Source organism: Barbus barbus (genome assembly GCF_936440315.1).
Source record: "Barbus barbus genome assembly, chromosome: 44".
Classification (NCBI taxonomy): domain Eukaryota; kingdom Metazoa; phylum Chordata; class Actinopteri; order Cypriniformes; family Cyprinidae; genus Barbus; species Barbus barbus.
Window position 1 is genome coordinate 5,292,245 of NC_136722.1, and position 17,266 is coordinate 5,309,510.

The following is a 17,266-nucleotide window of genomic DNA, read 5'->3' on the forward strand; positions in this document are numbered from 1 at the left end:
GTGGCATGGAGACAATCAGCCTGTGGCACTGCTCAGGTGTAATGGAAGCCCAGGTTGCTTTGATAGCGGCCTTCAGGTCATCTGCATTGTTGGGTCTGGTGTCTCTCATCTTCCTCTTGACAATATCCCATAGATTCTCTATGGGGTTCAGGTCAGGCGAGTTTGCTGGCCAATCAAGCACAGTAACACCATGATCATTGAACCAGCTTTTGGTACCTTTGGCAGTGTGTTTGGTACCTTTGGCAAGTCCTGCTGGAAAATGAAATCAGCATCTCCATAAAGCTTGTCAGCAGAAGGAAGCATGAAGTGCTCTAAAATTTCCTGGTAGATGGCTGCGTTGACTGTGGACTTCAGAAAACACAGTGGACCAACACCAGCAGAGGACATGGCAGCCCAAATCATCACTGACTGTGGAAACTTCACACTGGACTTCAAGCAACATGGATTCTGTGCCTCTCCAGTCTTCCTCCAGACTCTGGGTCCTTGATTTCCAAAATGAAATGCAAAATTTACTTTCATCTGAAAAGAGGACTTTGGACCACTGAGCAACAGTCCAGTTCTTTTTCTCCACAGCCCAGGTAAGATGCTTCTGACGTTGTCTCTGGTTCAGAAGTGGCTTGGTAGCCCTTTTCCTGAAGACGTCTGAGCGTGGTGACTCTTGATGCACTGACTCCAGCTTCAGTCCACTCCTTGTGAAGCTCTCCCAAGTGTTTTCAAGCATTCTCAAGCTTGCGGTCATCCCTGTTGCTTGTGCACCTTTTCCTACCCAAATTCTTCCTTCCAGTCATTCTTTGCATTTAATATGCTTTGATACAGCACTCTGTGAACAGCCACACCTTTCAGTAATGGCCCTCTGTTACTTACCCTCTTTGTGGAGGGCGTCAATATTCGTCTTCTGGATCATTGCCAAGTCAGCAGTCTTCTCCATTATTGTGGTTTCAAAGAACAAGACATACCCCGAATTTATACTGTAGAGATGGTCATTAATTGAAACTCAAATGTAAATATTCTAATATTTTGAGATACTGATTTTTGACTTTCATGAGCTGTAAGCTCTAATCATCAAAATTAAAACAAAAAAAACTTTTGAAATGTTTTACTTTACATGTAATGAATCTAAAATATATGAAAGTTTCACTTTTTGAAATAAATTACAAGAAAAAATGAACTTTTTCACAATATTCAATTTTTTTGAGATGTACCAGTATTAGGTGTCTGTGCGGTTTTCTAATCATTGTCCAGCTATAATGTGAAGGCACTCATTTCATGCTGTGTTTGGATTTCTGTTAGAACACTGACAAAAATGTGTCGAGTTAATTCAATCTAGATTTAGTAAGTTACTTTATTAAGAAGTAACGTCTCGGTTACGTACGTAACCCTCGTTCCCTGATGGAGGGAACGGAGACGTTATGTCGTGACGACATTAGGGGATTTACTTGGAAGCCCCGACTGCCTCTGATAAGAGAAAACGCCAATGAAATTTGGCTAGTGGATTTTGCATACCTGAGCCACTCCCCGTGCATACGGGTATAAAAGGGCGACAGGTGCATCCACTCATCAGGTTTTCCGCTGAGGAGCCGAGAACGTGTCCCTGGCAACCAGCGATGGTTCGAGATTGTGGCATGGGGACATAACGTCTCCGTTCCCTCCATCAGGGAACGAGGGTTACGTACGTAACCGAGACGTTCCCTATCTGTCGGTCACTACGAGTTATGTCGTGACGACATTAGGGGTCTATGGAAAGCGCCACAACCTGAACCCCGTCACGACCTTGTGGCATGCAGATGTTGACAAGCTAGCGCGTGACAGACAAATGCGATGCGAAGGTCGCAACCTTCCCGTCGCCCCAGCGCAAATTCGCTAACCTTGGTGCCCGCAGGGACCACTGAGTACATTGCTGCTGGAGATAGCCAAGCCGCTGTTCCTTTCCCCAGAAATCGGAAGGGATTTCGACCTTCTATGAAAGACTGCTTCAAGTCTTTCCTGTTTGTTGTTACAGCCCGGCAGTAACGACGGGGAAGCGAGCCTTCCGGAGAAGGGCGCTACGGAGGCCACACCCTGCCCGAAGGGAGGTAACGTGTGGAGACACTGGTATGGACTGGCCCAAGTCTGGGGCAGTGCTACATACGCCTGGACCCTGGGGCAGATCCTACCTAGGAGAAGGGAGGAAGGCTGCCAGCAGGGCCTGACAGAGCTCTGTCAAAGGGAAGACACGGGTTTACCATGAGGGAAACCGTACCGTGGATGAATACACGTGTGGGATCACCCGAAGGGAATCAGGCCGCACGGGCACCTAGCCGAGTACAGGGGCTGACCGGAGACCCGGGCAAGCTAACACCGGTACTGGGCCTGGCGTCAGACTGCTCCGCCCAGCCTGACTGCCGGGGGTGCTGGAGGAACTCCGCCAGGGTTCGCCGTTCGGGGAACTAACTGGAGGAGAGAATAGGCGCTCGTATCCCCGGGTAAGGGGGAATGGCGCAGCAAGCGTGACACCGGCCAACTCTTCCCGCCACTTACCTGTTACCCAACACACGGGAAGAGACTGGCTCAACGCGGAGACTGTAAAATCTCGCGAAGGTGTTCGGTGTCGCCCAGCCCGCAGCTCTACAGATGTCTGCCAAAGAGGCGCCGTGCGCCAGCGCATAGGAGGAGGCAACACTCCGTGTGGAGTGAGCCCTCACCCCGAGGGGGCACGGCTCGCCTTGGGATTGGTACGCCAAGGCGATGGCATCCACTATCCAGTGGGCCAACCTCTGCTTGGAGACAGCCTTCCCTTTCTGCTGACCTCCGTGGCAGACAAAGAGCTGCTCAGAGCTTCTGAAGCTCCGGGTGCGGTCCACGTATATGCGCAGCGCTCTTACGGGACACAGCAACGCCAAGGCTGGGTCTGCCTCCTCCGAGGGCAGTGCTTGCAGGTTCACCACCTGATCGCGGAAGGGCGTGGTGGGAACCTTGGGCACGTATCCAGGCCGGGGTCTCAGGACAACGTGAGAGTAGGCCGGCCCAAACACAAGGCACTCTTCGCTTACCGAAAATGCTTGGAGGTCCCCAACCCTCTTGATGGAAGTGAGCGCGGTCAGGAGCGCTGTCTTGGCCGACAGGAATTTCAGCTCGACTGAGTCCAGCGGCTCAAAGGGACCCCTCTGAAGTCCAGCCAGGACAATAGAGAGATCCCAGGAGGGCATCAGGGGTGGCCTAGGAGGATTTAACCTTCTGGCACCCCTCAGGAACCTCACGATGAGATCGTGCTTCCCCAGGGACCGGCCGTCCACTGCATCGTGATGGGCCGCAATAGCAGCCACGTACACTTTCAAGGTGGAGGGCGACAGCCTGCGCTCCAACCTCTCTTGCAGGAAAGAAAGCACCACTCCAATCGTGCATCTTCGGGGGTCCTCTCGACGAGAAGAACACCAGTCCGCGAACAGACTCCACTTCAGTGCATAGGCTTGCCTAGTTGAAGGGGCCCTAGCCTGAGTGATGGTGTCCACCACAGCCTGTGGCAGGCCACTCAAGTCTGCCGCGTCCCATCCAGGAGCCACACATGGAGGTTCCACAGATCTGGACGCGGGTGCCATATGGTGCCGAGCCCCTGAGAAAGAAGGTCCTTCCTCAGAGGGATGCGCCAGGGAGGGGCTGTCGCGAGGAGGGTGAGTTCCGGAAACCAGGTCCGGGTGGGCCAATATGGCGCAACCAACAAGACCTGCTCCTCGTCCTCCCTGACCTTGCACAGCGTCTGTGCGATCAGGCTCACTGGGGGAAACGCATACTTGCGCAGAGCCCGAGGCCAGCTGTGTGCCAGTGCGTCCGTGCCGAGGGGGGCCTCGGTCAGGGAGAAATACAGCTGGCAGTGGGAGGACTCGCGGGAAGCAAACAGGTCTACCTGAGCTTCCCCGAATCGACTCCAGACCCCCCTGCCGGTTGATGTACGAAACAGCCGCAGTGTTGTCCGTGCGGACCAACACGTGCTGGCCTAGAAGCAGTGGCCGGAACTGCTTTAAGGCCAGATGCACTGCCAACAGCTCTAGGCAGTTGATGTGCCAAAGCCCCGTCCAGAGCCCCGAGGCTGCCTGCCCGTTGCATGTAGCGCCCCAGCCCCTGCTGGAGGCATCTGTTGTGACAACAACATGCCGGGACACTTGTCCTAAGGGCACCCCGGCCCGTAGGAAAGCAAGGTCTGACCAGGGGCTGAAAGAGCGGCGACACGATTGTGTGATGGTCACACGACGTGTCCCGCGGCGCCATGCCCATCTCGGGACCCGTGAGTGTAACCAGTGCTGAAGTGGTCTCATATGAAGCAACCCGAGCGGCGTGACTGCGGCTACGGATGCCATATGCCCCAGGAGCTGCTGAAACTGTTTCAGCGGAACCACTGTCCTGCCTCTGAAGGAACTCAGGCAGTTCAGCACTGATTGGGCACGCTCGTCCGTGAGACGTGCCGTCATACTCACGGAGTCTAACTCCACACCGAGAAAAGAGATTCTCTGCACAGGGGAGAGCTTGCTCTTTTCCCAGTTGACCCGAAGCCCCAACTGGCTGAGGTGCCGGAGCACCAGGTCCCTGTGACCACACAACTGTTCTCGCGACCGGGCCAGAATGAGCCAATCGTCGAGATAGTTGAGGATCCTGATGCCCACTTCCCGTAACGGGGCAAGGGCGCCCTCCGCCACCTTCGTGAAGGCACGGGGAGACAGGGAGAGCCCGAAGGGGAGGACCCTGTACTGCCATGCCCGCCCCTCGAACGCAAACCGTAGGAACGGCCTGTGTCGAGGGAGAATCGAGACATGAAAGTAAGCGTCCTTCAGGTCGATCGCTGCAAACCAATCCGCGGACTGCACGCATTTGACGATGCGCTTCTGTGTCAACATCTTGAACGGGAGCTTGTGTAGGGCCCGATTCAAGACTCGCAGGTCCAGGATTGGCCGGAGGCCACCGCCTTTCTTGGGCACGATGAAGTAGGGGCTGTAAAATCCCTGCCTCATCTCGGCTGGAGGGACCGGCTCGATTGCACCCTTTGCCAGAAGGACAGCAATCTCCTCGCGCAGGACAGGTGCATCTCGGACTGCCACCGAAGTCTCGAGGATGCCACTGAACCTGGGAGGCCGCCTGGCGAACTGAATCGCATAGCCGAGTCGAACTGTGCGAATGAGCCAGCGAGACGGGCTGGGTAGCGCAAGCCACGCCCCCAGATACCGTGCAAGTGGCACCAAAGGCACAATCGACGTGCCCGCAGTGGTGCAGCGAGGGGGAGTAAGGTTGGATGGAACAGAAGGCGGTGCGTTCTGACTCATCCCCACAAAACTCCCTGAGTCCCCGGGGGGACTGGCTAGAGGTGCGCGGGGAGGTATCGCGTCCCCAGACCGCACTCTCTTGGCCACTGGCAATATGGGTCTCGGGTGAGAGTGAGGAGGCAGTGCGTCGCACACTGTCAGCCCGCAGACCTGGGAAAGGGAAATTGCTCTTTCTTTGACAATGTGGGTACCACTGGCCCTTGAGCCAGTGGCGGAACAGAAAGAAAAGAAAACACAGGATTCTCCACCCGGCCCTCCTCCGGGGGAAGGAGCGACGCTAGCCTCGTCGTCTCCTGAGAAAGAGCAAATTCCTCCATCTCCGGGTTGTGCGCGTCAGGGCCGCTTTGTCGTCTTCCTGGAGGACTTGGCGGCCGGCTGAGGCGCAGGGGGCGCCGCACTCCTGCGAGAGGCTCGACGCACCGGCCTAGGTGACGACTCAGCACGGGGCGGAGCAGCTCTGGAGGACGCAGGAGGGCGTCCACGGCGACCAGCAGACTGGGGCCTGGCCCTTGGGCCAGCGGTGGCAGCTGGAGCATCCCGCCGTTTAGGGAGGATGTGCTGGATTGCCTCCGTCTGCTTTTGTACTGCCGAGAATTGCTGGGCAAAACCCTCGACAGTGTCGCCAAATAGCCCCGTCTGGGAGATGGAGGCGTCGAGAAAGCGTACTTTGTCGACGTCCTTCATCTCGGCCAGATTGAGCCAGAGATGGCGCTCTTGGACCACTAACGTGGACATCGCCTTCCCGAGGGACCGCGCCGTGACTTTCGTCGCCCGGAGAGCGAAGTCAGTCGCCGTGCGCAGCTCCTGCATCAACCCCGGGTCGGGACTACCCTCGTGCATTTGTTTTAGTGCCTTGGCCTGGTGAACTTGCAGGATGGCCATGGCATGCAGGGCAGAGGCGGCCTGGCCCGCAGCGCTGTAGGCCTTGGCGGCGAGTGCGGCCGTCAGCTTACAGGCTTTGGACGGGAGACGCGGACGATTCCTCCAGGTGGCGGCGTTTTGCGGGCACAGGTGCACCGCAACCGCTCTCTCCACCTGGGGAATATCCACGTACCCCCTGGCCGCCCCGCCATCGAGGGTAGTGAGGACGGAGGAGGGAGACGAGCGGCTTCTGGCCGAAAAAGGGGCCGTCCACGACTTCGTCAGCTCCTCATGCACCTCCGGGAAGAAAGGCACCGGGGCAAAGTGCTGCCGCTGGTCGCGTTTTGCGCCGATGAACCAATCATCCAGCCGCGAGGGCTCGGGACTGGGCGGTCTGTTGACCTCCAGCCCGATACTCACGGCTGCCCGGGCAAGCATGGCCGTCAGCTCTGGGTCCGGATCGGCAGTGGCGACAACACCCGAGGGGGGCAGCCCCGCCGATCGTTCATCCTCAGAGGACGAAAGCCCATCCCCCGATGCCGCGATCGACATCTGATCCTCGGGCGGCGCACCGAATGAAATGCTGGCGGCCCCGTGAGGCGAACCAGCGAAATCACTCGGGAACCGGACGGAACAAGCGCTGCGGGAGGAGTAAGAGGTCCGTGGGGACGTGCCCGGCGGAGAAGCTCTTACCGTCACCCTCAGATCTCCCAGAGCGCCAGCCGGCGGTCCTCTGCTCGAGCCAGAGAGACCGGGACGGGTGGCGGCAGAGGGTGCCAATCCTTTCAGAAAGGAAAGGCGAGAACGCAGCGTTGCCATGTTCATACGCCCACAACAGGCGCATGACTCATCCACAAACGCATCTTCAGCGTGCTGGATGCCCAGACACTGAAGACAACGCTCGTGACCGTCATCCGAGGACAGGAAGCGACCGCAACCAAGAGAACACGGACGGAACGGCATCTTTAAAAAGACGCGAACCGCCCAGTGTTTTAGAAATTTGCTCTTTCAGGTGAAGTGCCCAGGGGAATCGCTGCTGCAGGGACACCGCTGTCTGCACCGTGACGCCACCCAGGAACAAACTCTTTTTTGAGGCAGAAGGCTTTGTGGAGATCGCAAAACTTCTCATCCACTCGGCTCCGAAGCAAAAATCTGATGAGTGGATGCACCTGTCGCCCTTTTATACCCGTATGCACGGGGAGTGGCTCAGGTATGCAAAATCCACTAGCCAAATTTCATTGGCGTTTTCTCTTATCAGAGGCAGTCGGGGCTTCCAAGTAAATCCCCTAATGTCGTCACGACATAACTCGTAGTGACCGACAGATAGGGAACGATAGTTTTTGACACTAACTATGACACTTCTTTGCAACACCTTACCTATTAACCATGAGAACACCCTAGCAATCACACAGCAACATACTAAAACCACTCAGAACATCTTACCAACCATGAAGTAATGCCATGGCAACCACCCACAACCCCCTTAATTATTATAGCAACATTTAAAACACACTACTTAGCAACATCTTATCAACTACATTGCAACACTCAAAGAAAATAAAACTCTACTTGTTAAAACCTTAGCCCCTTATTAACCACAAGAAAACCCTAGCAATCACACAGCAATGCACTAAAAACAATCAGAACATCTTGTTAACTGGATAATAATGTCAACCACCCTTAATATCCACATTCTGTAGGAACACTTAAAACACACTACTTAGCAACACCTTAGCAACTACATAGCAACATTTTTAAAAAGCACTACTTAGCAACACCTTAGCAACTACTAATTAACCATGAGAACACCCTAGCAACCACACAGCAATGCACTAAAAACGCTCAGAACATCTGACCAACTGCATAGTAATGCAATGGCAACCAACCACAACACCCTTAACAACCACATATTGTAGCAACACTCAAAACACACTTCTTAACAACAACATAGCAACACTCAAAGCACACTACTTAGCATCACCCAACACTCAAAAAAACTCTACTTAGTAATGCCTTAGCAACTACTTATTAACCACAAGAACACCCTAGCAACCACACAGCGTCACTGACAGCGTAGACAGCGTCACTGATTATAATCAATAGAACCTCTCTTGTATTTTGTCGCGTCGCACCACACCGCTAGCATCTGGTGTAGGTGGTGTAAGTCTAATTGGGGACGAAACTGATGATCTTGTAACCACAATAAAAATTTTACTGTTATTAATGTCTTTGTGTGTCATTCTTCGCCTGAAAAAACAGTGAATTAAATTTAAGAGGCCGTGGGTGAAGTTTGCTTTAAGTGACATATGCGCATCGTCATGGAAACGGTTCATGGCCACGTCAGAGTTTGTTGGAAAACCCTTTCACACTGCTCAGACATTCCATGACCCAACAACGCCGACTAAGCATGTTCAGTCGGGTGAAAACTAACTCCAACCGATGGCAACAAACGCTAACAGGGGAAACACACTGATCCAACAAACTCCAACAGAGAGTCTGTCTGTGCGGTGTGAATTGGCCTTAAAAGAACAGCTTACCAACAGCATAGTAATGCTCTGGCAACCACCCACAACAACCCTAACAACAACATAGTGTAGCAACATTCAAAACACAAACTTAGAAAGACCTTAGCAACTATGTAGCAACATTTTTAAAAAGCACTTCTTAGCAACATCTTAGCAACTAGAAACTAACCACGAGAACACCCTAGCAACCACACAGCAATATACTAAAAACATTCAGAACATCCTACACTCTAAAACAAGCTGGGTTAAATATGGACAAACCCAGCGATTAGGTTGTTTTCAATCCAACAGTTGGGCTAAATATTTAACCCAGCCTTCTGGGTCAAAACAAACCAGCGCTGGGTGTTATTTAACCCAGCATTTTTTTAAAGTGTACCTATCACATTGTAATGCCCTAGCAACCATCAACCACACCCTTACCAGCATACTGTAGCAACACTAAAAGAACACTACTTAGCAACACCTAATCAACTACAAAAAAAAACAAGCAATTAGTAACACCTTAGCAACTACTTAATAACCACAATAACACCCTAGCAACTACTCACTAATCCACTAAAAGAACATCATACTAACAGCATAATAATGCCCTGGCAATAACGATTTTCTGTTGCAAAACTCAACTACATTTCAACCAACCACCTTAACAACCATTTCAAACATCCTTAACAACAACATTGCAACACCCTTACAGTATATCTTGGCAGAACAACTCACGTTTTCTTCAGAAAATGCAAAAATCCAGTTTGGATTTGAACCAAATGACATTGACTGATTTGTTTTTAGTTAGAACTGAGAAGAAGCCAAGAATATAAAACAATAATATCAAGTGAAAGAACAGGAACGCATTAGCATTGTTCCAAAACATGGCAGAAAGAATTCTCTTGTCATGAAACAATAGGCAGCTCAGGCTCTGACAGGAAGTAAGATGTACTTGGTGTAGTTTTAAAGAGCTGAGATCAAATCCATTCCCCTGTGAGTGCTGAGGTTAATTGCCTTCTGGAGCAGCCACTGATAATATTAAGTGTTTGTAAACAGCTGTAAACAAAGTACCTTCCAAATACAGTCACAAGCTGGCTACTCTGAGCACAGTTTGCACTGCAGTGTCAGCACAGCTCATGTCATTGTGAGTCTATAGAAAATATACAGGATTATGGTCTACATGATTTTTCTCACTAAGGCTGCATTATGTGAAAAACAGCAGCAATATTGTGAAATATATATATATATATATATACTATATATACTTGTGAAATTAATATATATATTAAATATATACTTGAAATATTTAAATTTATTAAATTTATTTCTGAATATATTTAAAAATGTAATTTATTCCTATGATGCAAAGCTGAATATTCAGCAGTCATTTCTCAATTCTTCAGTGTCATATGATCTTTTAGAAATCATTTTAAGATGCTGATATGCTGCTCAAGAAAATGTCTTATCGTTGAAAAATCGTGCTGCTTAGCCTTTAAAAATTGAGATAATTTTATTTCCTTCCAGGATTCTTTGATGAATAGAAAGTTCAAAAGAATAGCATTTATTTTACATAAAAATGTGGTACAAAAGGTAACCGCATACAGTAAATGTCTTTACTGACACATTTGATCAGTTTAATGTTAAATAAAACTAAACTATTTTTATACAAATATAATAATAATAATAATTAATAATAATAATATAGTCTTAAATAAATGGGTCAGTTGCGGCCTAATGGATAGAGTTGGACTTGTAACCCAAAAGTCGTGGGTTTGAGTCTCAGGTCCAGCAGGGATTGTAGGTGGGGGGTGTGAATGTACACCACATCAGATATATTGCTCCCACACTGGGCTGTTGGGCTGAATCCTGTCCTGTGAAGAACCTGCACCACACATCTGGTTTGGATTAACTGTCCAGTAAAGCAATACAAGGGAAAAACAATGTATGACAGTACTACCTAAAAAACATCTGATGCCTATTGTCAGCAAGAGGGGACAGTCTGTTTAGAGGTTTTCATTTTTTTTAAATCACTTTATTTATCTGAAAAAAAAATTAAAAATAATTATAATCTATTAAAGCTAACAGATAGTAATGCTGTACAGTTTGTGCTTTACCACCCCAGTATAGATGCTTTTATGTTTCCTTAGGAAATATTTTCCATCTGCTTTTTTTGCTTTAAGTCAGGGATTCCCAAACTCGTTCCTGGAGCCTCTCCAACACTGCACATTTTGCATGTCTCCTTGGTCTGACACACTCATTTCAGGTCTTGGAGTTGCTACTAATGAGCTGAGTTGAATCAGGTGTGATTGATAAAGGAGACATGCAAAATGTGCAGTGTCGGGGAGGCTCCAGGAACGAGTAAAAATTAAAATATACTTGAGGCAACCATTTGTGGTTCCTCAGACGGTGACACTGGCACCGTTTCAAAAAGGTGGAATCCATAATCCATAAGTTCCTTCAAGAACTCTTAAGATCAGAACTCTAATAATCATGTTGGCTGAGCTCCACAAAACAGCAGTGTTAATATTTTGAACAATTCTAAATTTATTAAAAATCTGTTGATCCACAACATTAAAGGGTCATGACATGAGAAATCTAATTTGCCCTGATCGTGTCAGAAGATTAGGCTATATATTTTTCGCAGCATTCTGTTTTGTAAATGAGGCAAAGTGTAACAGAGAGTTTGCAAAGAAACATTTGTTGAAAGATGAAGTTGTGCCAGATCTGACTGCATTTGCATAAGTAAATGATTTCATATTGGATCATGTAGTCACTCACATGCAGTAGCAAGGGAGCGCTGATACTGTTACATATGCAATGACGTTAGCTAATCATAACAGTAGCTGATTACTGACAAGCCTTAAAGGTCCTGCCCCTAAAAACAGATCATTTTTAGACAGAGGGTCAGAATGAGGGATGAAAATAAGCATTTTTCCAAATACATATTTGTTTTTTTTTTGTGCAAAAAACTTTCTTAACATTATAAGTGGAACATATTAAAATAATAATAATAATAAAAAACAAATCCATGTCATGGCGCCTTTAAAATGGCCTGTCTAATATAGTGTGGGTCCCCCTCGTGCTGCAGTTTTGATGTGTTGAGGCCTCTGAACGTGTCCTGTAGCACTGAAATATTAACAGCAGATGCTTTCATTCCTGCAAGTTTTGAGAGCCTCCATGTATCAGATGTTGGTCCAGCAAACCCCATAGACGCTCAATTGGATTGAGACCTGAGGAATTTGAAGGCTAAGACAACACCTTGAACTCTTTGTCATGTTTCCATTCTTGGATCCAAGGTTTCCCAGGAGAACATTAGCCAGAGCATAAAACTGACTCTGCTGGTCTGCCTTCTTCCCATCCTGCTGCCATCTTCCCCAGATAAATGAAGGCAACTTTCTTCCATTGCGCCATGGTCCAGTTCTGACACTCACATGCCCATTGTAAGCAATTTCAGCGGTGGACAGGGGTCATCATGGGCACTCTGGCAGGCCTGCTCCTTTTACACAGCAAACTGTGATGCATTGTGTAACTCCAGTTCACCACTTGTCCATCCTTGCACCAATTTTGGTAGGTACTAACCATTGCTTACTGAAGCACCCCAAAAGACTTGCCATTTAAAAATGCTCTGACCCATTTTTTTTCCCCTGCTTCCAACATATAAAATACAAAAACTTGACTGTCCACTTAATATATTCTATCCACAGCTGTCATTGTAATATAATCAATGTTATTCACTTCAACTGTCATTGTTTTTAATGTTGTGGCCAATCACTGTATATCAGAAAAAGAAAGTAAACTATAGATATAAAGCCTTTTGGCCTTAAATTAGGATTCCCAAAGTAAGTAAATGTGAGAGACTTCAGCAGAAGGCTCTTTGTGGTAATGTTTCTGATCACATCACAGACATAGCTGATGCGGTTTATCTGCAGTGGTGTGATAAGAAACAGAGCTAAACAGATAACAGAGGAACTGATGGGTTTCTATGTATAGCTGAGACAGATCACATGACCATATACGGAGCAAAAATTCCTTTGTAAGCAGCAACAGAAGAGAAATGTGAAAAGCAAAGAGGAAAACTGAGAACACTGGATGATTCGATGTAAACAATGTGCCTGACTGTCAAGAACAATTTAGTACAAAAATAAAAGAACAAAGGGCAGCTTGGAAAATTTATGCCATGTATGCAGCGAGAAAGAAAACAGGCAGAAATATTTGGTTTTTCATCACTGAAAAGTGACAACAGAGTGTTTTTTTTTTTTTTCTCTCTCTGGTGTTGACAGCAGTGCAAATGCAGCTTAGACCCATGAGTAAACCTCACTAAAGCTGCGTCTGCAGGGTATGAGTTTTGGATTTCAAAAAACACTCAAATACGCTAATGCATAGGCTATTACTACCACAAAAAGGAGTCAACTATATACTTTTTTACAAAAAGATAAAGAGCATTTTATTCTGAACTTGTGTGTAAACTTCACACTTCACAGTGGCAATAGTAAGGCCACAGGGCCCCCTGTAGGCTGATATCAGTTAATGATTCAACACTCAAAGCACTTCATTATTCCTGTCACATCCTCTGGGAGCCATACTAAATCACAACACATCATACGTACCTTGATGAAATGTGAAATTACATCCCCAATGACTCAAATAATCATAGCAATCTAATTTTCACTTTCTAGTTTATTAATAATCTACCACTACAAATCACTATCAGTCACAACAGAATTATGTAGAATACAGACAGAAAGACAGGCCAACTGATAGATAGATAGATAGATAGATAGATAGATAGATAGATAGATAGATAGTATAGTTGCAGTTTGTATTGGTTAATTACTACCATTTGACTCAGAATCAGATAAGAATAGACTGAAGATGACAGCACACTGAGCAGTAAAATGATGAATATATCCCCCTCAACGGCACAAAAGTGTTCCTGTGGAGGCATTTATGAAGTGCTGTTAATATTGACAGTACTGAAGGTCAAGTGCTCTGCCGTTTTGTAATGCGGTACAGATCCAGGCGCTGTGTGAGTGTTTGATGTTCATGAGAGGCATGACTGTAGGCCTGTAAAACACCAGATCTCTCTCTGTGCTCTGAAATATTTACCGAACACCCTCTTCACATGCTACATCACTTTATATGGATTTATGTAACTTCTTTGGGGGAATACATTTTTCCAGTTTGTTCACATTTAACAATGCCTTATGATTTTCAGTAGGATCCATAAAAATACTATTGGAAAATATTATATACACTTCTGAAAAAAGTGCACTGGTGAAAAGTGCACTTAATGTAATCATATCGAATTTAAAGTGCCCCTATTTCGGGTTATGAAAGGTTCATATTTTGGTTTTGGGAGTCCCCAACAACAGGTTGACATGCATGCAAGGTCACTTTCATTTCAAACACTTTCATTTTCTTATAATATGCATTTATTTTTACCTTATTTGCTCAATGACTCCCAAACGATTCGCTCGTGATTGGTCGATTTCATTTACAGCAGTGTTTGTGAGCTTTTAACGCTCCAAAAGTGGCACCTAGTGGAAAAGAATGAATTTGCATTTTCAATCAGACCAACGCTAAAATCAAGTTTTCCCAGGTCTGTGCAGCAACAAGTGGGCGGTTAATGCTAATGTTTCATGTTGACACTAAATGGCTTGGGATTCATTTTAAAAACGACTTGTTTTAATGATTCAGAGTCACTCTCTCCTTTGAGAGACAATAACTTTATACATGGTGCACTTTCAGATTTAAAACTTTGCAGTATGTTTTCATTCACTTAGAGCTTTGTTACATACATGAAAGGTAATTTTCAAAAATCCATAAATTATATTTCTAATCATTGTTTTATTTTTTATTTTATTTTTTGTCATGCTTGAAATAATTTTAATGTGCTGACTAACATACTAAAGCACATGTAACATACTTAATTAACATACTTACTTAACATAAACATAATTTTAATTGTAGTGTGTTATTTGATACTAGCCTACATTACTATTATTTAGTAGGGCTGTCACTATTCCAATTTGAATAGAGTACTCGATTACATTATTAAAATGATTTAAATTCTCGATTACATTTTGCCCGTGTCAAGTAACCAGCAAAATACCGGAAGTGGTGCATTCCTCGGACAAGAATGCATGAAACGCACTATTTGACCATTTTCCAAGACTGCATTTTATATTAAACCCATTTAAAAATCGTAATAAAGCATAATGCTATTGTGAATTGACAAATGCTATGATTCAATTAAATTAATATATGCGATGCAGTTTTAATATATGCGTTCTAATTATTCAAATGCATGTAGCTTACGAACGTGTGTCTCAGAGCGACTCCGTTCAAAGTACTGTCATCATTTAAGCGTCTCAAACTACATCTGTTCATATTGTTGTGAGGTTGGGTTTATTATAAAGCTCATCTGGAACCGCAACTTGCACCATTTCATCAGATTTGTGAGGTAAATCATTTATAAACATATGCAAATTTCAAAATAAAACTCGCTCCGAGTTTACACTCGATGTCCACATATTCAAGAAATTACAGTGGCTGTAGAATTTCTGTCCTAAAGAAATGGCCAAATAGTAAAGATTAAGTGGACATTGGAATGAAAAGCTGTTTAGTCAATATTAAACGAGGATTTGATCGCACAGTAAAGTGGAAAAACAATCGTCACGCCGTTGGCGCCCTCTGCAGTCATTCGTTATAATGCATAATGTATATTAGCTCTGTTTTTTATAATACATTATGTATTTAAACAGTTTTATTCAATAAAACCATGTGATTATTTGCTTTCGATACTTTATTTGAACAACGTATTATTGTCTATTTACTATAAATGTATTTTAAGTAATTTCTAAAGGCTATTGTTCGCTTAGGTCTATTTTTATTACTACAAAAAAATACAATAAAAATAATTGTAGTAATCGTATTACTCGATTCATCGTCAGAATAATCGGCAGATTACTCAATTACCAAAATAATCGTTAATGACAGCCCTAATATTTAGTTGGCTATATTTTAAAGTTAGTACTAAATTGCAACTTCATTACAAATGTGTAATTATAAATATATTCTAATCCATGACATGCAAGTTTCAATAGAAATGGCATTAAAGTATATTTCAGTTTACCATAAATACTTTTGGGAGGATGCTTAGTCATAAGAGCCCATTGTCTTTCAAATCAAGTGGTGAGGTTTATTAAAAATCCAGACAGACTTGTTTGGCAGTAACATTTATTGGCGTTTCCATGAAAGTAAAACACATTTCAAGAGAGTCTGTTATCTGCCTCGCTCTATATAATTTCAACACACTAGTTGTTTGTTACTTTCTTCTGAACATCAGATCCTCAGACAATCACTTTACTTTCAAGCAATGTTGAGTGAGAAAGAAAAAAACATGAAATCACTCAGTCACATGGTGTTACCCTGTTCGGTCAGGTTCATGACAACACATGAGTTCCTCATACGACAAACTGATGGACATGATGGGTAGCCGTGAAACAGCAGGGAAAACACTGCTCTTAAAGGTCTGAGAGCTGCTACAGGGCACAGCAAGAGAAAGAGAGACACAGGAAGAAGAGAGTGCGATAGAGAGACATAGAGACTTTGAATATGCTTATATAGAGGCATGCCAAGGAACTACACACGCTAATATTAAAGCTGCAGAAAACAACCAAAGCGAAAGACAGAGAGAAAGATAGAGATATACGGTAGCGAAAGCATACAACTTCTAGCCATACAGAACATGCTTGCTTAGCAGATAAATACATTGGATTATGCTAACACAGAGTGAGCAAGCTAGCGACAGTGTACTATATATTTGAAGCTAAGCTATCCATATTGCCACTAAAACTAACACCAGGTTGCATATCTGGGATTGTATTTCACAAGCTCGGAAGGCAAGGCGTTCATGCACGTGCAAAGAGAGCAGTTTTGTAGCAGCAGCAGGGAAAGACGGCACAGTGGGCATTCTAAGACTACCATGGTGAGGATGTCGATGCATTTGTCATGAATACAAGAGCTTAAAATACATAAACCATGTGACACAGTTTGTCGATCCTGAAAAGGGACAGAAGAACACTCAAATCTCCAAAATTACGAACTTAGCATTCCTTCCATGCTGAAAAAGCAGCTTTACCCTTATGAGAATTAGCTATAAAAAAGCCCCACAGTCAATATAGTTAAACCATGGTAACCACAAATTAACCATGGGTTTGCTACACTAACCATGGTTTAACCATGGTATTTACCATGGTACTAAAACTGTGGTTATACAATTGGCAATCAATCTGCCAAAAACATGGTTACTACTCTTTTACTACAATTAAACCATGGTTAATTTTCATAATTAGCCGGATTAGCTGGTTTAAGTCGGTCTTCCTGCCTGACCAGGGGTGCGTTTCCCGTACAATGACATTTTTGCTTAACCACCTTAGCTTGATGCAATGTTGTAGAAACTAGCTAGCCATGGCTGTTTTTCGAAAATGTAGGAACTTTGTCGCACATTAGTTTTTGAACCACATTGATTAGAACTGTTGTACACGACGTCAAGCAGGTGGTAATTAAACAAATTAAAGCCATTATTGCTGTAAATAATGCACATGG